Source organism: Neopelma chrysocephalum, unplaced genomic scaffold (assembly GCF_003984885.1).
Source record: "Neopelma chrysocephalum unplaced genomic scaffold, ASM398488v2 Primary Assembly neopelma1_211, whole genome shotgun sequence".
NCBI lineage: Eukaryota > Metazoa > Chordata > Aves > Passeriformes > Pipridae > Neopelma > Neopelma chrysocephalum.
Genome location: NW_020897873.1, coordinates 298,559 through 322,764, shown reverse-complemented (window position 1 = coordinate 322,764; position 24,206 = coordinate 298,559). Strand labels below are relative to the sequence as shown.

Genomic DNA, 24,206 nt, shown 5'->3' with positions numbered 1-24,206 from the left:
ATGAAGAAATAGCAACAGGATGATTTGAGTTCAGCTGACACAATCTAAAAAGAAGAACTTGCTATGGAGGAACAAGGCATCAATGCCATAGCCATGCTACCACATGCTCACTACCAAGATGCCCAGGAGGAAATGAGTCCCATCTAAAAGCAACTCACCAAATTAGTGCTGTGCCTAATTTAGCACGCTCTTCTGCACACTAATTAAAAGTTTCAGCCCAAGTTTTACATCTCAATCCCCAATAAGCTGTGTATGACAGAGCAAGGACATGGAGGGTGAGATATCTATGTCTACATGGTTTTGAAGGAACAGCAACATTGATACACAGAGAGAAAAGGAAAAATCACTCCTTAGGGGGATGAGAATTTATTTTGCTCCTCTGAGAAAACAGCACACTTTGTTAAATGCAAAAAGCAGCCTGTGAAACCACCGAGCTCTTTACCATAATTCTTCCAGCCACTGAAACTTTCATCACCTTGTTCTCACCACATTCGAGAAAGATACACATAACAACGTGTATTTCTCCTTCCTTTTCGGAGAAGAGTTGCTGCATTAGGTATTTGAAGTTAAAAGGTGATTTTGGTTTTAATAATTAATTTATCTGCCCTAACCTGTCAGAGATTTTGTTCACAGAACTTGGTGTGAAGACTGAAAAGAGACTCCTCCTGGTCACCCCCGAAGCTCTTCTCCCCAAAGCAGCTCCTACTCTACCTCTGCTCCCCAAGACAAAGTGACTCTGGGGTATAAGACTCAGGAAGAAGACCTGAGACAATCTCAGCTTGAAGGCTGACAGCTTTTAAGAAAGAAAAAGGTCTCTAAAACCTGACTGACTAAAGAATGTACAAGGTGCACTTGGGAGAGAAACTTAGTGACCAACTGCATTCACTTGCAGGTGGAACACTAACAACAGCTTTAGGAAATAAAAAACATTAGAGAGTCAAATCACAGACCAGTGGTTTGGGTTGGAAAGGACCTTAAAAAAAAGCTCATCTTGTTCCAACCTCCTGCCATGGGCAGGGACATTTTCCACTAGACCAAGCCCTGTCCATCCCTTGAACACTTCCAGGGATGAGGCACTGACAGTTTCTCCGGGCAACTTGTGCCAGGGCCTCCCCACCCTCATAGGGAAGAATTTCTTCCTAACTTCTAATCTAAATCTCTCCTCTTATAGTTTAAAACTATTTCCCTTTGTTCTATCACTATCTGCCTGTGTCAAAAGTCACTCTCCCTCTTTTTCATAAGCCCCCTTTCAGAACTGGAAGGTTGCAATGAGGTCTCCCCAGAGCCTTCTCTTCTACGGACTGAACAACCCTGTAATAATCAATCTGTAATGTGTATGAAATTAAAAACCCAGTACCCTTAAATAAATTATAAGCTCTGCATGATTAGACAAAAGCAAGTTGAAAGCCAAGTGCAAGGAGGTAAACGCTGCACACCAGAACAAAACTTCAGTGTTAACGTGCATGCTGAAAGCATTAAATCCCGTAACATCTTGTATTTCACGAATTTGACACCCACTGAGGCATCAAGGAGAAACCAGACTTCCTACTCTCCAAAGAAAAAGCAGCTCTCAGATGGAATTTGGGACCTACACATCTTGAATACTCCCATTTCTCCTGCATCACTGAACCAGGAACACAGAGACACTGAACAACTGGAGCGTACTCCGTCCAAACCCCTGAGGTAAACTAATCCAGGCAAGATCAGAAACAACACAGCAAGACTGAGAAAACTTCAGCATCTTCTCAGTTCTCCCCTCTACCATCTAGTTCAGTGGAACAAAGCCAGCTTAGGTCTCCATGGATTTATGGCTTGTGATAGACGGGGTGTTGTCATGAAGGATTTATGAGCCCAACCTGGAGACTCTGCAGCTGTGGCACTTCTAGTCCCTTCTCATCCAGGTTCCCTGGCAGCAGGAGGCTCGAGGTCATGGTGCAGCCTCTATTTTATATATATAAAATATATCTATCTATCTATATATGTATCTCACATGCCATATTTTTTAATATATCACATGAAAATCTCTGTGCACCAAAACCATCCTTGAAAATCTCATTTTCTTATAGATTTGGCCCCTACTATCAGCTTACTTTAGAAACTCTTCAGAGAAATAGTCACCCTGTATTTGGTAAGCACTTCTAGTGATCTTTTTTATTTTTTTGCCCCCCCCAAGCAAGTTGTGTATTTTTCAAACACAAGGAAAGCATTATTACAGGCAGGCCAACAGCAGTTTTCCTTCTAGTTTTGTGTACCTCAGCAAGAATGAATATAAATTAGCAGCAATGCCAGAATTAGTAGAGACTAACTACAGCCTGAGAACAGCAAATCCCAGATCACAGAGCTGCTGGCTGCACCCCAGGAACCCCGAGAGCTCTGGTATATACCTCAGCTTGGAGTTTACTCCTCATGTGATTAAATCCACTCCAACAGCACCATCTGCTGTTACACAAATAATTGAGGTTGCATCTGTTGCTCCCTTGACCAAGGAAGTCAAGAGCCCCACTCCAAATTAGAAATAACCTAGGATGTTTGCAGATTTAATCCACAATAAACTATTTTGGAACATATATTTATTATCAAGTTTTGTATCCTTTGTCTGTATCCTTCTCACTGGCTTACTTTGAGGACTGAGCATCTAATTTTTAATGTATTTTATTTCTGAAGGACTCCTCACATACCTGTGACTGTCAGAAATGTATTGAAGACGTGTTTCCAAGGCAAAAATGGTCACTATTCAGAGAGAAAAACTGAGCAGCCTAGACCTCCCAGTAAGTCACATCAGTATTTCCAATATCATTTAAAAGATACTCAATGCAGCTACCCAGGGCTGCTAAGGGAAGTAACAGCTAATTGGAGGAAAAATCTTAAATAGTCTTAAAGGAGGTTAAAAGAGACTCAAGAATCTTGAAGCTATTTCATAAAAAGATTTAAAAAAACCCAAAACAGTCACATGGGTAGGGTTATGTTTGGTACTAGGATATAGACTTATAAATGGGACCTATTTCCTCCTTTCCCATCAAAATCAGTTATTAAGCTTTGCTCAAACACCTGGCAAACTCTCCTACATGCCAGCTCTGATTATTTGCTTTATTAATACGGATTGGATGCAAATTTGGAGCCAGAGGATAATGAAGTTTTTGTAATATCAACTTGATATCGTTAGATATTTCTAACCAATAATCTCTCTGTTTTCAAACTGTGCTGATCCAACAGCTTTGAAGGGATTTAGAGTACAAACATAAAAGTTTCACATAAAACAAACAATTGTTAAAAAACCGTTTTACGATGAAGTCTCTCCTCCTCCAAGTTATGAACTAAATGCATCAATCAGGAAACAGAGTATCCTGCAGTATGTTTGCAAATATGGTGTGCTTACCTTTTTAACTATTGGAGACACATGCTGATTCTGCAACCTGCAAAAAGAGAAAACACAAGTCAGTTGTTTGGTTCTTTGCAAATTTAAGCACATCACAAATGGCAACTCCCGACTTTAAAAGGGACAAATTTCTGATTCTCGAAAAATAAACAGTCCACACTGAATATACAGAGTCACAAAGCCAAGTCCTTTGTGACACCAGCAAAGGGCAAGGGACAGACCATTCTGGACATTCCTGGTTGGGAATTAAAAAAAATTAAAAAAAAAAAAGAAAAAAAAAAAGATTGGAGATACTTAATATGAGGGTCAGACGAAACACCACTGAGGTACAAGAAGCTATTTAGCTGAACCCAATCTGCAATCTCTGCACCTTCTAGGAGAAAGGGTCAGCAAAAATGTGGCAAATATTGGCTTAAAACTGAAATCAACTTATTTTTCTGGACTCTCCACATACCTGTGATTGTCAAAAATGTGTTTAAGATGTGTTTCCAAGGCAAAAATGGTCACTATTCAGAGAGAAAAACTGAGCAGCCTAGATCTCCCAGGAAGTAACATCAGTATTTCCAATATCATTTAAAAGATACTTGATGCAGCTACTCAGTGCTGCCAAGGGAAGTAACAGCTAATTGGAGGAAAAATTTAAAATAGTTTTAAAGGAGGTTCCTATCTTTCTAAGTTATCACAGCCAACTTATCCTGCATGCAAATCCAGAGCTGTCATCTTGTTAAATTTTTTAAATTTAGATCTTCAGTTTTACTCGTAGGAGTTGATTTTAATCCACACAAACAGCACCTCGTACAACAATCCCCTTTCCACACACCAGTTTCTTGATCCCACTGCCATCAGTCAGCATTCTCCTGCAAAACTGGAAAATCCCTCAAACACCAGCAGTGGGGTGGAAGAGAAGTGGTAGATTTAGGGTAAGACCTCCCTCCCTCCCTGCCCATGGGGTTGGACCTGGATGATCTTTAAGGTCTCTTCCAACCAAACCATTCAGTGATTCCACGATTCTAAGAAGGACACAGGACAACAGGGAGGAGAAATGCTACGAGAAATTTTATTTCCGTGAATAGGCACAGCTGTTGGATCGGGAGCAGACAGCTTTAATTTTACAGATAACCTCCTAGTTGTAAGAAAATATCGATGGGACCTTATCAGTGTGAAGATACACTGTTCTGAAACGGTTCAGCAAGTCACAAAAACTCTCAGCCATCACACTGCCCACGAGAGGGTGCTGGCACCCCACAGAAACCTTCGCTGAATCGGAGTCACACAGAGCTCAGCTATGGACAACACACACGGATGGATGTGCATCGGATCTTAAACTGCTTTGGTCAGGGAGGGATCTGACACAATATTTAAAGTCCACATACTTGAATATTGCACTAATTCAATCTCCGGGTTTGTTTTTTTTTCCCCCCTCAAAGACATTTCAATTTCTCAACATTTCATGGCGGCTTTTTCCAAGAAAAATAAAAAATAAATGCCAATACAACATCGGTCTTAGCATGAAGCAGAAAAAATGCCCAGAAAACTCAAAGCGGGGTCAACAAAGTCCCAACCTACCATTCTCATACCCACAATTCTTCCAAACCCTTGGAATATGAGCTATAAATTAGACCTTATGTGAAAATCACATATTTGTGGCAACATCCACCAAAACCATATTTTGTTTTAAAAATAAGGTTTTGATAATCCTCTTTCTACATGAGTTTTTAACTAAGTTTTCATACTAGCATATCCTTGAGTTATTTTAGATTTTATATTATCTGCCTTATATGCCATATTACTACGGTTGATAATTCCCTGATATTCCAACAAACTAAAAACAATCCATTGAGACTTGGACTTAAACTGAGTTTACCACTAAATACCAAAAATCCTTACATATTGACAGCTGCAGTCAGTTTTACAGGGAAAGAACCAGCCAGGGTAAGAACCAGGAAAAAAAAGCTTATTTTTTGTTTTTGTTTTACTGTGAGCAGTGAAGATAGGTGGAGGAAAAACTGAGACTTGTAACACCTTAGACCAGTGAAAATTTTAAACAGTGGTATTTCCCTTTCTATGCTATGTTATAAAAGCCAGGAACAAAGCTCTCATCTCCAGCATTGTCCTACCTGGCTCTGCCCAGTGGCAGATTCTGGGGCTTGTTCAAGTCATGACATGCTTCCCCAACACCTTCTGCAGGGAGAGCCTGCCAGAAGGGGCTCCTCTAGGAGCTCAGCACTTTGCTGTTACCTTCCAAAAAAATAAAGAAAAAATAAAAATCAGCAAACCAATTCTTCGTCCCGTAGTAATGACTTAATTTACCCTAAAAAGTTCAGAAACGTGCTCGTGATTTCTCCCAGGGCAGCAAAGGATACTTGAAAGTCATTGAAGAACACAACAATATTCCATTCAGGAATATCTCCAAATAATAGCTTCTTAGAGATCAACTGAAAACGTTCCAAGGTAACAAGCATCCAAACAGACAACTGATAACTAACTTCATTACACAGACTGCACCTCATGTATGGAACAGCAATTCTAGTTTCTTGGAGGCAACCTGCTGGCCCTTGGAAAACTTCCTTAGGAGTATCCAGCTAAAATTCTGAGGTCTTCTTCCATCAACAAACAGTCCTAAAATATTTGAGAAAGATTTCAGGGATCTTCTTCAGTGATTAAGATCTCCTTCCTTGAAGGCAATGAAGGCCTCCTTGGTTGAGCAAGTGATGAGGGTTCTTGTGACCAAAACTCGGCAGCTATGCCCAAATAACACCCTGTCCCATCCCAGGTACATCTCCTCCAGCACAGAGGAGCAGAGGCACATCACCAGACCTCCAAAACACCCTCCCACAATTGACAGGAGGTACCACCTCAAGACACAAACCAGCAAAACCCACCCAAACTCACAGTAGCTACCTGGAGGTACTCAGCACCAGCTGCACGGCCAGGATAAAAAAAGCACTGCTTCCAATCTTTATGTAGTTACTTTCCTATTTATTTTACTTCTCCAGTGCTGAAAAACAAAAGTAATCTGCTGAGGCATCTCAACTGCCTACACGTGACAAAAATCACAGGTATGTAAAATCTGGTGTCCTCTGCCCTTCCAATTTTCCCACTGGCTTAGGGTTGGAAGGAATCTTAAAGCTCATCTCATTCCACCCTCTGCCATGGGCAGGGACACCTGCCACTAGCCCAGGTCGCTCCAAGCTCCATCCAACCTGGCCTTGGACACTTCCAGGGATGGGGCAGCCACAGCTTCTCTGGGCAACCTGTGCCAGGGCCTCCCCACCCTCACAGGGAAGAATTCCTTCCAAACATCTAAGCTAAATCTCTCCTCTCTCAGTTTAAAACCATTCCCCCTTGTTCTATCACTACCTGCCTGTGTGGAAGTTGCTTAGGGAACATGAGAGATGCCTTCATGGCAGACTTGGCTCCTGAACCCAGAAAATAATTGTAGTCTGAAATAAAGGACATGAGTTCAAGGAGAGTTTGGACAACACTCTCAGGCACATGGTGGGGTTCTTGGGGTGTCCTGTGTAGGGCCAGGAGTTGGGCTTGATGATCCTGATGGGTCCCTTCCAACTCAGCTCATTCTGTGATTCCGTGACATGACGTCTTTTCATGCACAGAGTAGAGGAGTCTCTGCCGTAAACTACAAACTCAGTTGAACAGCACAGCTGCAGAACTGGGTTTTCCTCTCAAAACAGTTTTTCCACCTCAACTTGAACAAACATTTTGACATCTGTGATGGCAACTCCCTCGGTTTATCAGAATAAACTAAAGAAATAATAGCCCAAATCCAAACCACAATCCCTATGGCCCTTTTGAATTGCTCATTTAAAATTCTAAAATAAATTAAGAAAGTCTAGCAACTGGTCACCACAATGAAAAAAAAAAGCTTAGGAGAAAAGGACATACATGTTGCAATTGGAAAAAGTAGTAAGTGCAGTTTATACATGATACAAAAGCTGTCAAATGTGTTTCCTTCCCTTGACATAAAACAAACTCTTTTTGAACTTATGTATAGAAAGCATTTGTTTGTAAGACACTGAAACCAAGTTCACTGACACTTCAAAAGCTATGAAAATTCAGCAGCTATTAAGCAACAGGAATCTATGGGTAGAAAACAAAAGGATGCTACTCCATGTCATAATATCCAAGCTGTGACTGCTTTTACTGCAGGTATCAAATAATAATATGTTCATCATTTATTCTGGAACACTCAAATATTCAATACTCAGAGCAAACACAGCATAAATTATTTTTCAAACATTCTCTCACGAAAAATAGTTTCACATATTCACATAATACCAGCGAAGAACTCTTTTATTTCTGACTTTTAATTTTGTTATCTCCTATGTTTGAAAAATTGTATTAACTGATGCCTTGGTACAATTGACAGCCTAAAGCCTCAACACAAAATTTCGATACTGAAACAAAATGATTTCAAAATCAACGATTTTAATGCCACTCCTCCTTTTAGAGGATCATCTGTAAAAGCACGGGTAAGAGCAGTTACCTTAAAAGAGAATGTGATTGAAGCCGAAGGAATTACTCACAGGAGCAAAATTACCATAAATGTGTTCAGGGGAACTTAAGCTTTAATCTTGTTGTTGATGATTTCACTATAGGTAATGTTTAAACATTTACATTACTCATTTAGCTGTTTTAAACATTACTCAAACTGAAATAGTACAATAATGCAACCTCCAGACTAAGCAGCAGCTTTTGAAAGGCAACGGAATTTAAGAAATTAAAAGTATTAGTACTTTTTAGACGACAGCTAAAAAAAACCCTTAGTCTGGACTACAGATAGACTGTGGACAGGAATTTAGGCTACAGGACCAGCAGGGACAGGACAACCCACCCATCCAAGCCACACTGACCAATTTTGGCACTGGAGGAAGATGCCCCACCTCTTTGCAGCAGACGTTCCTGCCCCAACTGATAAAGCTGCTGGAAGCTCTTGTCTCTGCTACAGTGATTGACCAGGGAGTTCAGCTCAACACATTCTAAAAAAACACCTGTACAACCTCCCTCATGCTTCTTCTACGTGTGCTCAGCATATATTACAGGAATGCAAATCTTTCTCTCTTTGAACAGCAGCGATATTTTTCAGCCTCCAGAACAAGGCAGACTGATTATTTTCAGTCTTACTCCCACCCTAAGGCAAAGATTAGATGCACGTGAGCACTTTGTACTTAACATTAGTCTTCAGAAAAATGCCTCAGAATAATAAAAGATGCCAAATAAATATCACTCAGTTCAGCAGTGTGCAAAAACATGAGATTATGTCCTGCACTAAGGACGTATTAATATCTTCTCTAGCTTTTACTGTGGGAAGTCACTCTCCACAGTCCTTAAATGAACTTTATTGCTTCAGGAGTGCCAAAACAAGGCATCTTATTCTGAGACTTCTACTTTTAAACACCTAACCAAAGAATTTTTTAATTTTGTTGGTGAGAGGCAACTTGATTGCAGTTTATACCACCAAGATGAAGATAAAGCAGTAGAAGAGAGTGCTGCAACTTCAGTAAAAAGACTTCACCAAATTCAAATTTACAGGATGGAAAAAGGGCTTAACACAGACACTGTACACATTTCATAGAATCACAGGAACACGGAACAGTTTGGGTTGAAAGGGACCTTCAAGATCATCTTGTTCCAACCCCGCTGCCAGGGAGGGGACACCTTACAGGGCAGGGACACCTTCCACTAGCCCAGGTTGCTCCAAGCCCCGTCCAACCTGGCCTTGGACACTTCCAGGGATGGGGCAGCCACAGCTTCTCTGGGCAACCTGTGCCAGGGCCTCACCACTCTCACAGGGAAGAATTTCTTCCCAATATCCCACCTAACCCTGCCCTCTGGCAGTGGGAAGCCATTCCCCCTTGTCCTGTCCCTCCAGGCCCTTGTCCCAAGTCCCTCTCCAGCTCTCCTGGAGCTCCTTTAGGCCCTGGAAGGGGCTCTCAGGTCTCCTCAGAGACATCTCTTCTTCAAGGTTGAACACCCCCAGCTCTCCCAGCCTGGCTCCAGAGCAGAGGGGCTCCAGCCCTCAGAGGATCCCCATGGCCTGCTCCGGACCCACTCTAACAAGCCCACATCTTTTTTATGCTGAGGATCCCAAACCTGGACACAGTACTCCAGGTGGAGCCTCACAAGGGCAGAGGGGGAATTTTGGGCTTATCCTTTGAAACTAATCCCAATGCCAATCATTCTCCCTCAGCCTGCAGCTCACCAACAGCTTTCCCCATGGCAGATACATCACGAAACTGTGTCTGCTGTGCTCAAAATGCCAGAAGGCACAAACCACACTGGGGAACCACAAATCATGGATTCTGTGTATGTACCCAAAGCCAGGACACTCACCAACAGCCTTTCTACCAGGTTTAATCTTATTATTTTTTAAATATATGTTATGCATATAATGTGGGAGAGTTTCAGAGCTCTTTAATCCTTTGGCTTTAACTTGAACACTACAGGAACTCCACGCACAGGGAAGTTAAAAAGACTATGAAAGAAACCTGAATCACGCTGTTTTCCTAACAAAGGATTGGGTTAGCTGGAAATCACGTTTCCAGGTCAGTTGTTTTCTTGCTGCTTCCCTATTTATGGATATAGAGCCATTTTGTGATCTGGGCAGAGCTGGAGTCTGCAGGAGAGCAAACTGGGTTTTCTTCCCCAGGGAGGCCCACTGTGAGCCTGTCCCAGAGCGAGAGCATGGCAGCAGCAAGCCAAACTTGAAGCACCCTGTGTTTGTGACTCAAGTCTCACTGACAATCTGCATTTCTATGGTGGAAGCTTCCAGGATTTTGGCATCTGTGTCTCATCACTGCAATATTTCAGGAAGAACAAGCTGCTGGACTTCTAAGAATATGAAAGTGTTACCTCTCACTTCTACAGTCACATTTCTGCTTTTCCCCCACTAAAATATGAGCAGATTGGAGGAACTTCAAGCTGACTGTTGATGCACCTTGACTCCCAGTCAGTCTTCTGAGCTCCTGGAAGCCTTCCTTCCTCAGGACCTGGCATGCAACGGGCTGTCAGGGATCTCTAACACAAGCCTGACTCACACTGTCCCTTCCAGAACATTTCCTTGTGTTATTCAATATTAAAAATCTGTATGTTAAAAAAAAATTAAAAAAACAAACACCAACCACACTTATGGTGTAAAATCTGACTGCCATCACTACTCTGGTGTGTGGGCAGAGTGTTTGCCATCACAGAATATTAGACATTTTACAGCCACATTGTGCAGAAATGGCACTTACCACCTAAGTCAAGAAATTGTAATACATCCCCAGGTTTGATAAGACAAGCAAGGAAAGCACCCAGATTTGGATAGTGCAGGAGGAGAGCAAGAGAGAGGGAAGATGCTGGCATGACTGGGCACAGGTCAGGACTCTTGGCTTGTATTACTTGCACATGGAATCAGAATCACTAAGGATGAGAAATACCTCTAAGATCATCAAGTCCAACTGTTAACCCAGGACCTCCATGTTCACAACTGAACCATGTCCCCAAGTGCCACATCCACACACCTTTTGAGCACTTCCAAGGACGGTGACTCCACCACTGCCCTGGGCAGCCTGTGCCAGCACCTGACCACCCTTTCAGTGAAGAAATTTTTCCTACTATTTAATCTAAACCTGCTCTGGAACAACTTGAGGCCATTTCCTCTCGTTCTGTCACTTGTTATGTGGGAGAAGAGACTGACCCCTATGTGGCTACAATCTCCTTTCAAGTAGCTGTGGAGAGCAGTAAGATCCTCCTTCAGCAAAAAACACAGCAGAGGGCAACCCAACTAAGACTTGAGAGTGTATCAAGATGGTGACTGGAGACTACAGAAGACAGTTTTGATGCATTCTTCTCCAAGGGCTCAATTGTCAGGAGGTAACTCATACATTCACTTTCATCAGTCCTTTTAGTTCGGATAAAAACTGATAAATAGCTTTTCAGACAACATCTTTTGCTGAGTATTGGAAGTTGTTCCTGACAGCCAAAGGAAACGAGACTAATGAGAGTCGAAATACTTACACCTGTTTTACCTACTCAGTTACAGGAAGTGGCCCCAAAGAGTCTTTCAGCAAGACAAATGTGAAACTACACATATTTGGAGAGGAAGAATTAATTAGTCAGTTATGAAAGTTCTGCATCATAGAATCACAAAATGGTTTGGGTTGGAAGGGACCTTAAAGATCATCCAGTCTCACCCCCTTCCACTAGACCAAGTTGCTCCAAGCCTAATCCAGCCTGGCCTTTAATGATTCCAGGGGTGGGCAGTAACAGTTTCTCTGGGCAACCTGTGCCAGTGCCTCACTACCTTCAAAGTCAAGAATTTCTTCCTTATATCTGATCTAACTCTCTATATCTATCTACTCTCTTTCTGCTTAATGCCATTCCCCCTTGTGCTATCACTGCTTGTCCTTGTAGTGGGTAGATAGAAGGAACATTTTTTCTTGCCATTTGTGCGGTTGGAAAAGTTCCAGTAACAAAAAAATAAAATACTAGGGCTGAAAAAAAATTGGTTAAAGGACTGTAATCTTGAATAGAAACACAGATGTTCAAAATGTGTCAAGCTGAAATAATTCATGTCACTGCTCCACATGAAATACGAAATGCTTGTCCCAACTTACATCCAAAACCTCACCTTTCCCTATGTGTGTGGGCTGTTCAGCTGTGGCTTAGCAGAGCATGGGGATTCCCAGACTGCTTGTGCTCTTTTCCACGAGCATCCCAACTGGCTCAGCTTTAACACCTGCTATAGCTATCTAGAGACCCATGTCTCGAGCTGCTGCAGCTCTCAGTGGCTTCTCCACCCTTTGTGCATTTATAGCCAAGAGTCCTTCCAAATTCCTTAGTTTTCCTTGAAATCAGAGGGCCCGAGTTACTCAAATGGTGGTTGCTCACAAAACTATACTACGGCAGTAACAGCTACTAGCAGCCATATTAGAAAAGAGGGGTGAAAAAATTTTGGTCTTAAAAAAAGGCACAAAAATATAAGTCATGTGGTTTTTTACCCCCAGGAGTTAATAAAATCTAAGTCTTAACAAAGGGTGAGAGGAATGGTATTTATTTCAGTTACGCATATTGAGTTTTCGGTGTTATTTTAAATATAATTTAGCAACATTACAACATCTTGGTGGGTCTTTTTGTTGATCCCACATTCGATCCTTCAAGTTCAGAAGCTTCAGAGAGGATCATGTCCCCTGTGGGAACCCATTAATCAAACCGTGTACTACCAGTTTACCAGAGATCTCATATGTGCATCAGTGAAGCTTTGGTTAGAAACAAGAACACTGACCTCACCTGGATATCCAAATGGCTTTTGCAAGTGTCCCCCTCTCAAGAAACTGTAACTCTTTTGTAACAGTCACCATCATCAGTCAGACGGGGAAGTGATGGAGTTAATACCACTTGTATCAATAAGAATAAATCAATGTGGTATTTGACAGGATACCATAGTAATTAACTAGTTCTGCAGAGATGATGGTAACTTCCAGAAGGAGAGGGCTTAAAAAGGGAAAGGACAGTCCTGCCAGGGGGAAAATTTACCAATACAAGAGAGTTATTAATATCAGGTACTTGTCACTGCATGAGGCATGGGAAAACTGCATACAGGACCTGTTTGCTATCTCTTGCAAATCAGCATCACTTCAAAGCAGAAGGCAAATAGGGAAGGACTACAGGGTGATATATGGCACAGGGAGTTTGAGGGAAGTGCCCCAAGAGCTGCTCTGCCTAAAAAAACAAATCAGAGTCTGGCTATGCAAACACAGGGGGAGAGGGAAAGAGGGAAGCAATTATCCATCCTGGAAGGGAGCGCTGCACAAACCAAGGGCAGGAAACAACCAATGCTTTTCAGGCAGAATTGATACACGCTGCAAATGTTGGCAGAGCAAGTACAGTAGATTAGCCACAAGCACATCTATTTTTCTACAGCATTCCAGAAAGCACGTCTGGGTGGCCCCAGGAGGAGGGCAGAGTTGCCAGCCTTCCATGTGTGTGCAGGCAGGCAGCAGCCAAGCGGCACCCGCTGCCATCCGGCCCCGAGCTGGGAAGGGAGGATGAAAACTGCAAGGGATGCCAGCCTTCACCTGGGGACATGGGGCATTTGCTTGTGGTTTTGCTGGAAACCAGAGTCGTGCCTCCCTTGCCCTGTTGTATCTCCCCTCCAGCCTAAAGCACAGCACTGCAGTGCCATGCAAGATGCCTGCTGCCATCTCCCCATCTCACAGGGTACACACGTACCTGGACCATCACCACATCCTTCTTCTGTCTCTGCTGCTCCCCACACCTACACCAACACACACATAAGGCCCAAAGATGACTCCATCATAGGTCCCCAAGATTTTAAAAGCAGCAGCAGATTACCAAAGAGAGGAGCATTGCTTCTGCACAGACTATGGCAGACCCGCTCCAGCAGCAAGAGGGTGGAAATTTCCCGTTTCCCTGGCACACCGACCCAGGGGAGCAAATAACTCAAGACATAACACTTGTTTCAGGTTCAGTACAACAAAACTACAGAGAGAAAGAGCCATTTAATGCCATCAAGACTACCTAAGTGACCTCAGCCACAGAAGCAAAGAATATGTTAGTTCATATGTGAAAATACCATGTTGAGTGAAATTTGGATTATGCACCTACTTTAGTGACCTTTTACTGTAGTTAAATTATTTTTAGACTGAAGTTTTTATTCTGGACAAAGTACTGCATATAAAATATTATACATATGCATGTATTTCATGTATATACACATACTGCATCAGTTTTCTGTGAAGTAAAGAAGCAGCTATTGATTCAGAAATACAGAGAGTTGTCTGTTCTCTGAAGGATAACTGAAGCACTGTGAACATGCACTACACAAGAAACCAAGACTTTAGCTCTGGGAGGTGAAATCCTTCAATAAGAACACCAGCAGCCTCCTAAGACAGATCCCAAAGTCAGTTATTCAAAACTACCTCACTGCACTCACACTAAAGTAGTATTCACTAGCAATGTTGCCAGGACAATGTACACCTGAAGGGCAGCAAACTGCTGGAACAAGAGGTGTTTGTATTTGCATTTGAAGCACGACTGCATGTAAAAATACCCATGGATACAATTAATACAATTTTTATATTTATTTGTATTTTGTATTTTTACAATTTATGTTCAGTTTGGACTACAGCAACGTACCAAACCTAGGCAAGAATGCACTAGAAGGCAGCAAGGAAGGTCATGACCCAGGGAGGAGCACAAATACCCAAGCCAAAACCTTAGCTAATGTAGAGGAGCTCTGCTACACTGAAAGCTACAGGGAGAAAAATTCCTCTCCCTACTTTCTACTACTGTACTCTAAAAGCTATGACCTTCAAATATTGGCTTTTTATCCTTTAGCATTCAAGGCAGCCTGTTTCAGCCAAGCTGTCCTATAGATCAGGTGATACTCTGGCAAGAGAGTAACAGTCAATAGCCATATTCCTCAACAGAGCTTTTATTACAAGAATAAAATGCTGTATTTCCAGTCTCTTCCACATTCACTGAAAGCCATCAAGAGTAGCTATTTAGAAAATGTTCTCACATCTACTGGGGAAGCTCACTTAAGACTGGAAAGCCAACTTTAAAAGAAAGTAAATCTACTGAACAAGTGACCGAGGAAAGAACAGATTGAAAGGAGAACAAAGAACAACTCTTCTTGGGGCTGTCCTGTGCAGGGCCAGGAGTTGGACTCCATAATCCTTGTGGGTCCCTCCCAACTCTGGATATTCTGTGAACTCTGAACTTAAAGCAGGTTTATGCTGAAAGCCAGCAAGGGCACCACGGATGCTGAGAGAAGCTGTGTGTGTCCATACTCGAGCTGGGCAAACTGAGAAGGACCTCAGAAGGACCATGGCTCCCATTCAGCTGAGCTGCTGACTCTGAAACCAGACTAAAGCCTGCATGAAGAGCAGTTGGTTTTATCTAAGAAAAAAAATGCACGAGAAGAGACGAAAAATGAGCAGTGGGGTTGGGAATACTGTCCAGTAGTGCTGGGCTACAAAAAGGCCAGTCAGCCATCACGATCTGAAATGCAGCCAGAGCTGAGAAAAAACTATGGAGTTAGAGGAACACTAGCTATATTTATTTAAGCTATATTTATCCAAGTTATCATATCTACTCCTTCTCCGGAGTGACGTGACCGTGGTCTAACATTAAGAGATGATATTCCTGGTGTGCTGGAGGCCTCAGCAGAGCTGGGAGCAGAGGGAGCAGGGGGGACAGGGCAGGCAGAGCGCTGGGCACAGCGGCCATGCAAACTCGGTACCTTCGGCAAACGGGGGTGAGCAGCAGAAGCAAAGGCACTGGTGCTGCAACCGTGCGGCAGGACCGCGACGGGATGCGGGATGCGGCGGGATCAGCAGGGCGGAATGAGCCTCCCTCCCCGCCCCGCTCGGTACCACGGAGAGCTCCCTCCCATCCTCCCTTCCTCCCTCCTTCTCTCCTCACCAAACAGTCATTTCACTTTCCAAGCAGGGAAAAAACAAAAAAAAAACAAAAAAACCCAAAACATATCACCGACTATATCTAAGGAATTTGTACACAGAAGAAGTACTCTTGACTGCAGAAGTTATAAGCATGAAGAATGGTAATGTCTTCCAAAAATATAAATAAATTATCATCTTGGCAATAAATATAAGCCAAAGCCCAAAAGAAGTATTTTTTTTCCTGGCAAGTTCATTCATAGATCTTATTAATAGTGAACCTGATTCCTTTAGGAACTTAGGAGCAGCAGAAGGAAAAGCATATAAGAAGATTAGGTTAATACTATATTTAAGCATATGTAAGGACAGTGAATGAAATACTGATTATTCACTCATTTAATTCAAGAAAAACAACCATTTACTAAGAATAGCTTTCAGGGGATAAGAGAAGAGAAACTAGGCTGCACCAGGGGAAAAAAAAACAACCGACAGAGCTACAGTAGTACTCACTATCCCTCATTATCTGCATTCGTCAGCACTAAAGTCTGTGGAAATCAATTGATATCAAAGCATCAAGCAGGGACAAACTACCCAAAGGCTTTCAGACTAATGCACCATTTGCACTAGATGAGAAGCATTCCCAACTCATTATCATCCTCATGGAAAACAGCAGAGTTGTATTTAATGTAACTTTCCAGATTTTTTGCAAAGACGTGGGGAAAAAACAAATTTTGTGGGTTTTACTGTGATGGAAGGACCTGACAGTCCTCATGGAATAGAAGGGAGGCTACTGGGCCCGAGCTCTCACCAGTTTGAGCATGTACAGTAGGTTATGGAGTGAAGAGAGGATGTTCTCCATTTTCATGAAAGGTTTTTCTGGGAGACTTTGCCCCTTTGCCTGTACCTTGCCAAAAGCACAGGCACATGTGCTCCCAACCAGACCTTCCTGCTTCCGCTTGCCTCAGCTGCACTTTTCTGTCTCACATTCTTAAGAGCTGCCAACTCAGCGAAGGGTCCCGATTTAGCTGCTGATTAATCAAAGTCTGAACACTCATTAGGGATAGAAGCACAGTCCAATCACAAACTTACAGGCAGTGGACGTGCCCCTGTAGCTCATCTCTGCACTCACTGTCCCCCAAGGGAGCCCGCACACGCTCTCCCACCTCCATGCCAGCCCAAGTACAGAGGTGGAGACAAGCAGAAGATTGTCACAGAATGATGGAATCACTAAGTTTGGGAAACTTAAGTTTGGAAACATTAAGTTTGGAAAACCTCTAAGACCATTGAGTCCAACCATTAACCCAACACTGCCAGGTCCATCACCAAACCATGTCCTTGTGTACCACATCTGTGCGTTTTTGAACACTTAGAAGCATGTTCCCAACTCAAATTAAAACGCTGGCGCACACACCCAACCCACAACTGCCACTGGTTTGAGTTAAGCATTAATTTCCAGCTCCTCTTTGTTATCAAAACACAGTATCACATGACATCAAACTGCAGAACACCACTTGGCACTGGTAAGCGGTGGGAGATAAAAAGCATCTGTGAAAATATGACTACAAGAAAGTCTGTATAATACACATTAAATCCCAGGAAAGCAGATCTGCTCTTAGCACTCCAATGATAACTCTTAGAGTGCTTCTAACCAAGAGAGGGGCTGCAGTTCCAGAGAAGACATCAAAGCCACCGCTGCTGAGAAAATGTAAGTGTGCCAACATGGCTACTCTGAAAAGCTTACAGGTAAAAAACAATGGGAATACGCTTTAGTCTAGCTGGAAAAGATGACCCTGGTTTAACATGGAATATGATTGTACAGTCGCCTGTGAAACAACACCCAGACTTTGTGCAAGACCCCACAGGCAGCAGGTCCAAGGGGCTGCAAACCTGCACAGAGTCAGCATCCGAAAGGGGTTGCTCAACTAGCTGACAAGTTGTAGCTACCAAAATTTAAGTGAGAAAATGCTATTTCTCTCACAGATTCAGAAGCTATCCCAAAGGAGATCTCCCTCCCCACATAACACCCCGTGCTAGTTTCCATACTGTGGAAGACACACGTGCTACAAAGTGCTTTCCAGGTGTAAACTTGACTGAGGGCTGTTGAGGTTATAAAAGGAGTAAGCATCTGACAAAAGAGAAGTTATTTCCCCCTCCTTTGATCTCCCAGTGTGAGCTACTTGTGCATGTCAAGAGCAAGCTTTCAAACCTGGGCAGTGGAGGAGGGATATAACCCTGGTTCCCCCACTGAGCCAGCTTTATTACAAGTTTCTCCCAAACAAAGCACAGTTCAGCCATCGGCTTATATTAATTCTTCTCATTTTTGAGAGATTTACATATACCAGCACTGATCCTCTGTTTTTAGCCGTGAAAAACATGGCAAGTCTAAGGCCAAAAGCAGCACTGAAATGCATTAGCTCAGTCTGGGTTTGATCAGAATGCATTTTTTCTTACTATCTTCCAAAGAGCAGCCAGGATGGACCACACCAAGGCTCCATCATCTTGAGGGCTTTACTCTTCCCCCAGAGCAAGCCTACAGAGATATTTTCCTTCAATGCTCCCTCAAGTCCCTGGTAATTTCTGCTGCACAAATTTCCTGATTTATGGTCTGGACCTTGGTATTTATATTATCCCTAGCTGGAGTCTTCTGCTGGGGTTGGCCAGACTTTTCCATCTAATCTGCATGGAGTGCAAACTTTATTAATGAAAACATAGGGCTGATCAGGCTTTTGAATTAAAGACCCCACTATGCTCTTACTGGAAGTCACACAAAGAGTTCTGGGGGGTTTTTATTAGGTACTCAGTACCTGTGCTCAATAATAAAAAATAAAAATGCATTTCGATTCAGAATGGCCTTTGTAAAAGAAGTTTTATAAAACCTGTATATAAAAAAAGAAGTCAAAGATAATTTTTTCCCCTCTAATAATTTTCCAGCAGACTGTGCACAAATATTAGAGTATAACTAAGCAAGGAAAAAGGCAGTGAAAGCTTAAAACTTAAAGGTTCATTTGCTAATAAAGCTGAGGAGCTGAGTAAATCAACCTAAATAAAAATCAACCTCATTTTAGACACACTGAACACTTTCAGCAGAAGCCCTTCAGAATGGCAAAGGCAGGTACTAATTATCTCTGCAGATCTCAAAACCTACACAGATTAAATGGGAAAAAAATACTCCTAGTCAAGGCTGCCTCACAATTCCAAATTAAAAACTTCATTTTCACATTACATCTTCCAAATGAAAAAAAACCTAGTGTTTTCCATACTTGCTTGTTCTCTTTTTGATCAGATTTTAAACAGTTCATCTCTTTCCAGAGCTGATACGACAAAATTAACAGCAGAAAGGAGGAGCCATTGGGAAATTGAAAGTTTGAACAAAGATAAATTGGCATTGCTAGAGTCCTCAAATACAGTATTACCCAAGGCCCACCACAAAATTTTTAGTGCAACTTAAAAGTATCAGATTTTATAAGAACAAAAGCACCAGGAAACAAAGTAATCAGAGACTACTCTGCCATGCAGCACCAAACGCACCCCCAAGTGAGGAAGATTTCTACTTTAAATTCAAAATAGGGTATATTCCTGCCACGTTTTCTCTGAATGAGGATACTCAGGATACTCACCATCTTGCCCCCAGGACTCAGGATGAAGATCCAAGAAGTCTATTCTGTTAAAATCTCTTTAAAACAAATTAAACACCAAAATTCCTCTTCAATCCACTGAGCAGCCCTTCCTTTTGCATCTCTGCCAAAAGCACTCTGCGCAGAAAAATCCTGGCCCGGGTGCTTTCCTGCACCTATAAAAGGACATTATCCCAAACAACTGTAAGAGCCTTTACAGAGAAATTCAAAATCTTCACTCATCTCCCTCCCTCTTCAGCCCCCAAGGGCAGGGTGGAGAACTGTACCCAAAACCTTTCTTCTATCACCTATGACAGTGAAAGATTGCTGGTTAGATCACTCCTCTCCACCTCCACGACGGAGAACAAGGATACTCAGGAAAATAAGGACACAGCTTCTACTGGAACTACCTGTGAAACTTGAATTCCTGTTTGTCTCCCTCCCACAAACATCCTCTGATGTCCAATAATATCTCTTTGCACTCAGCCAACAGCTTTTCTTTCAGCAGAGCACTGATCTGAGAACTTCCTCCTCGCAGATTCCTGCCCTCACACAACTTCTCAGCACTGGCCTGTGACATATCTACTCTCTTGTCAAATCTGATGGACTTTTCCAAGGTGTTGACCAATTTGATTTAGAGGCACTGCCAGTGTGATGCCATGCAATGGGAAATCGAGCTCAGAAGCACAGGGAGGTGGCAGGAGTTCCCAATAAAGACATTTTTTATGAAGCGATCCTGATTTAAAAGCACAGACAGCATCCTCACTTTAGGAGACAGAAACACAAAGAGACCTACCCTGGAACACCAGGGAAGACATTTCTCCACAAGAAAAACAAAGCACTGTTCCTCTTCTAGCACATAAAGTAAAAAAAAAAAAAAAAAATTAAAAAAAGTAACACAATCCACAAAGAAATAAACCCCTAACACTGTAGGAAGGAAAGAAGCTTCTGGCCCCTAAGTTCCCTGGCTTCCACAGATACTCATATCACATACAAAAGCTCAGTAACAACCAACTTCCACCAACACACACATCACTACTGAGAGCTGCCCGACCCCTGTAACCCAGACCCCTCTAACCAGGCGATACCCACAGAGGATACTCTGGAATCAGGTTATTCCCCGGCTGTGCCGGCAGCAGGCTGGCCGTGCATCCGAGGGGACAGCACTGAGTCACAGCCCTGGGCAGCCAGCACTGACTCAGCCCCGCAATTCCCGCCGGGAACAGAGGCTCAAGGTAACCCCGTGCAGCTTTTGTGGAGGGGATGGATTCCCTTGGCACAGGGACGGACAAACACCGCGGCTGACACAGAGGCAGAGAACAGAAAGCGATCCCAATTCCCTTTGCAACCAGACATTCTTGAGAGGATGATTGTCGGGAGCATCACTCTGGGCTCAGCTCCCACAGCAATATCAGTTACATGGTTGTTTTTTTTTTTACATTAATTATATTTTAAATGCACAGAAGTGCTGCTGCTGTGGTCAGCTACAGCCCCCAGTACTTACAGCTGGCTTCTGCCAGCTCCCAGAGCCTGCTGATGGCCTCTTCGAGGATTTAAATTGCAAAAATAACTACTTCTCATACCTACCAAGGATTTTAATTGCGAAAACAACTATTTCTCATACCTACCATACCAAAAAAAAAAATCACTTAAAGGACTGAAAAAATGTTAAACAGTAGGAAAGAGCAAAAACAACCAGCCACACTGTCTGCAAACAGGAAAGAAACTTGCTTTAAAACGTCATTTCATTTGCTTACATAATCAACTCACCAGGTTTTTTTTTTGGTCACGCAAGATTTCTACTACAGAGGTATTTCCTTTAAAACCAAGGTACATAAATAACAGCTTCTACTGATAAATACAGCCCAAACCCACAGTTTCTTTGGCAGTTAAATGTAAGCTGAAATCCATGCTGCAGCAGCTGCACGGCCTGACTGTCAAAGGTGCCAAGCACCTACTGGTTTCAGAAGTTGCAGAAGCAGCAAGAGCACTGGTCTTTCTTCATCAGACCACGTCCTCAGACATTCCAGCAAAGATTCCCAGGGTCCTGCACCCACCAGATTTCAAACACAAGAAGCACCAGCCCCTGCACCCACCAGATTTCAAACACAAGAAGCACCAGCCCCTGCACCCACCAGATTTCAAACACAAGAAGCACCAGCCTGACAAGATGCTCCCACTGCCAGCACCTGGAGACAACCTGCTTCAGCCTCACCTAAAACCGCTCCGGCACCGGGGAGCACTAACACACTCAATCCAGCCCTCACAGGCAGTGAAACGCTCCTCACCAGGGGCACAACCACCACTACTATCCCCAAAACTTCCTCAAGTCACAGATGACATCTCCAAAACACCAATGCTGAGTTGCCATCACCCTGTTTTAACAGGAATGCCCTGTTCCCTCACAGGATCTCTGGAGGCAGTGGTGCGGGGTTTGCTGAGTGTGGGTGGGAATTTGACAGGGAGCAGCCTCAAACCGTGACGATGCCCTGCCTGAGCTAATAAGCCCAGCCTTTTAGAAGCTTTTACTCACTTAAACCAAAACACAAGTGGCTTTTAAAAGAGAAAAAAAAGTCCCATTTAGTTATCATAAAAGTACTCCAGAAGACTTAGTGCTCATAGCAAGCAAGAGGTCTGCTGCTGAGGGTTCTTCCATTCCCGAAACACACACAGCCCATTTCCACTCCCTGAACACACACAGGCCACAAAAAGGCACTAAACTTTCAACTGAGCAGATAAATCTGGATAAACTGGGGGCAAATATCAAAATGGGCTGAGGTCTGCGAGCACAGTGGGAGTAAAGTTATGAGACACCTCCCATGTCTTCCCTGGTACCTGCTCAGAAAACAAGTGTTCATAGACGAAATTCTCCTCCTGCTGAAGAAAGTTGGGCTTTTTTTTTTCCCCTCTCTCGAGCAGAGGAGCCAGTGCTCTTGCACAACAGCAACACCAGAGAAGCCTTGGCCAGCATGCTGGCTGTTGAAAACAAACTTTAACAAGCACGTGCGCATGGGAGGTTTGGGCCACAGCTCATCCGTCACGCCCTGATAACCACCCAGAAAAACGTGAGAAAATTCCTCATGCAATCCTTGTTCTTAACTGCTGAAAGCAAGAACTGTGCACTCAGGCAGCTGTGCCTCGGGAAACTTGGGGAAGGCATCCTGTCAGGGAGCAGCACAGCCAGGATCAGGCAGCGCCTCAGAGCAGGAGCGATGCACAGTCACCGGGCAAAGCCAACTGCTGGCCACCTCTCTGCCAGAGTGGCAGCACGCAGAGCATGGATTTCATGGAAAAAACATGACCTTGGGCTGCCAGAGGAAGCAGTGGGAAGCTTTCTGTGCGGCTGTGTCAGCCCTGAACAGCGAGGGTTACTGAGCCTTGCCTCTGGTCAGCACACAATTACATGCCGTGAGGGCCAAGAGCCACATTATTCACTGCAGCAGGAAAAAGAAAGTTAGACACAAGATTTGGCAAAACCCCCAAAAGCATCTATCTCGGACATCCCAGAAGTAACAACAGTCATTCAAGACGTGACTCGTTTATACTACGAGGCTCATTACACAGGGGCCTGCCTATTTTTAGAGGTAGATATCACTACAATTGAGTGCTAGATAAACCCAAACAATTATTTCAAAAGGGTATTCCATCACTAATTATTCTAAACATCTTGTGCACTCTGGAAGGTTGGCCTGCTGCCACTCTCCAGCATAAAACAGCTCCCAGAACGACGCTAGGACTTCACTCTAACAGTGGTGATGGGTAACTCACAGAGCCAGCAGTGTGACTGTGAGAGCCCCATGGCCACAGTGAGCTCATTACCGCTCGGGTAAAATAAAAAATAATAAGAACCGAGACAGTAACCTTGTTTACCCTACAAAATACAAGAAGGCTTGGGGTTTTTTTTTAATGTACCACCGAAAAGAAAAATAAATAAAAGCCCAGGCCAAGGACCAGTGAGGCTGACAGTGGCCACGCTGCTCATACATCGGTTTTGTGGTTTCACCAGCCCAAGTGCAGAGTCCCGAACGCTCCATAGCCCCTCTCTGGCACGACTCCCTCACCCGAGCCCTGAGAGGTGCCAGGTAAAGATGGGCAGAAACCAAGGGTGGCCCGGGCCAGCTCTGCCCCTCGGTCACCAGGCACCAGACAGGCGCCCTTCGGGGGAACATTTTTTTAATCAAACGAGACTTTTAACAGCACAATCACAGACCTCACGGCCGCAGTTCCGCTCCAGCGCAGACCAAATCCAACCAAATCCCGGAGGAACCACGAAAACCAAAAACCCACCGAGGGCCAGGGCAACAGACGAGAAAGGGCTCAGAGGTGGTGGAGGGTGGGGGGGTGGAGGTTATCCAGCCGGGAAGGGAAGGCGCTGGGATGTGCAGCCGCGTTTCACGCCCGAGCTGCTCTCCAAGGACGCGCCGCCTCCCGCTGCAGAGGGCGGGCGGCGGGGCCGGAGGCGCCGGACCCGGCACCGCCGGAGGGGCTCGGCGGCCCGGGGGGGCACCGGGGGAAGGGGACGGCGGCCAGGCCACCCCCCCGCGGCGACGGGGTCCGGGCACGGGGGTTCCGCGGTCCCCGCGGCCCCGAGCGCCCGGGGAAGGCGCCGCGCCCGGGAAGGAGCCCCCGGGGCGGGCGGCCGGGGCCAAACTTCCCGCGGCGCCGCCACCCCCTCAAAATGGCTTCGCCGCCGCGGCCCCTGCCCGGGTGAGCCCGCCCGGGCGCCCGCCCCCGCCCCGCCGCCGGTACCGGCCGGGCCCCGCTCCGCGCCGCACTGCGCCCCCACACCGG

At 44.2% G+C, this 24,206-nt stretch overlaps 1 protein-coding gene across 3 annotated transcripts in view; it reads right to left on the bottom strand.

Annotated features, from left to right (window-relative positions):
- The window catches only part of ADARB1 (adenosine deaminase, RNA specific B1), a 70,235-nt gene extending 46,154 nt beyond the window's left edge, over positions 1-24,081 (bottom strand). The window contains exons 1-2 of one of the 3 annotated variants that reach the window (XM_027703221.1): positions 24,067-24,081; positions 3,377-3,413 (exon numbers count right to left, since the gene is read on the bottom strand). The gene's annotated coding sequence lies outside the window, so the exon portion shown is untranslated. Of the gene's footprint in view, positions 1-3,376; positions 3,414-5,493; positions 5,513-23,625; positions 23,770-24,066 lie in introns of those variants that run through there. The other 2 variants (XM_027703224.1, XM_027703222.1) reach the window with 2 other exon arrangements.
- Positions 24,082-24,206: the final 125 nt, after the last annotated feature.